Here is a 1655-nt window from a genome sequence, read left to right on the forward strand (position 1 = left end):
CCTTTGTATCTGTTAATCTGGTAAATTTCCTCAGTCTTTCTGTAGCTTTCACGACACTGACATTTTTAAAGAGCGCTATGCCGTAATTTGGGTCAGGCTCTGCATTTTTGGCACAAGCACGACGTAAGTGATGGGTGTCCTCCTCAGTGCATCATGTTGGGGGACACATGACATCAGTTTGCTACAAATTTTTAAATTAATAAATTAAATTAATTTTTAAATTAATAATATACCAAAATAATATACCAAAACCAAATTGCAGTATTTTTTCTTACATTTTTTAAAAATTCGAATAAATTGACATACAATGTTACATTAGTTGCAGGTGTTCAACATCTCTGTATGTTATGTTGGCTTGCAAGTGTAGCTACCATCTGTCACCATCTAATGCTATTATAACAGCATGACTGTATTCCTTAGGCTGAGCCTCTTATTCCCATGATTTATTCATCCCATAACCGGAAGCCTGTACCATCCAGTGTAGTGTATACTTTAAATGGGTGTATTGTATGGCATATGAATTATATCTCAATAAAGCTGTTTAAAAGACACGCCCACACACAGTCACAGCTCCTGTCAATTTTTCAAACACGGTGCAGCATTATCGGCTATCGTAGCCCATGCGGCTTCCCAGGAAGTCTGCCTTGAGGCAATCCCTGCTCGCGCTTTCATGTCCCTTGATGGATCCAACAGTTTGAGGTGAAACTCCCCCCATTCATCACATCATCTCATTTCACAGAAGAGTAAGAATAGGTATGTGATAAAAGTCAGGTCAGCCGCTGTCTGCTCAGCATGACCACAGAGCCTTTGCACAGCCCTGGGAAGTGTTTGCGAATAAATCGGTGATGAAAGAGAAATAGAAACAGTCCTCCCTTCAATTTTTTAAAAATTAAATTAGTGTGTTTTCCTTACTTAAAATACAGAAATAACCGCAGTGAGATACAACCTCATACTCATTAGGATAGCTATTATCAAAAAACAGAAAACAACCAGTGTTGGCGAGAATGTGGAGAGATTGGAAGACTTGTGTATTGTTGGCAGGAATGTAAAATGGTGGAAAACAATCTGGTGGTTCTCAAAAAAATTAAACCTAGAATTGCCATATGATCCAGTAATTCTATTTCTAGATATATACCCAAAAGAATTGAAAGCACTCAAACAAATATTGATACACCAACTTTCAAAGCAGTAAGACTGCTATTTCACAATAGCAAAAAGACTGAGACAACCCAAATGCCCATTAATGGATAAAGGGATAAATAAAATGTAGTATATACTTATAGTGGAATATTATACAGTCTTAAAAAGGAAGGAAATTCTGACAGATACTACAACATATACGTAACTTGAAGACATTATGTTAAATAAAATGTGTTAAACCCAAAAAGACAAGTACTATATTACCCCATTTATATGAGGTACCTAGAATAGTCAAATTCATCAAGACAAAGTAGAATAGAGATTACCAGAGGCTTGAGAGAGGGGGAAAGGAGAGTTATTATTTAATGGGTACAGAGTTTCAATCTAAGAAGAGGAAAATTCTTGAGATGGATGGTGGTGTTGGTTGCACAGCAATGTGAATATGCTTATTGTTACTTAATCGTACATTTTAAAATGGCGAATTTTTGTTATACACAGCTTACTGCAATAAAAAT

The sequence above is a fragment of the Callorhinus ursinus genome, unplaced genomic scaffold (genome assembly GCF_003265705.2).
Source record: "Callorhinus ursinus isolate GAN/ISIS: 27379988/994484 unplaced genomic scaffold, GSC_fseal_2.0 scaffold1, whole genome shotgun sequence".
NCBI lineage: Eukaryota > Metazoa > Chordata > Mammalia > Carnivora > Otariidae > Callorhinus > Callorhinus ursinus.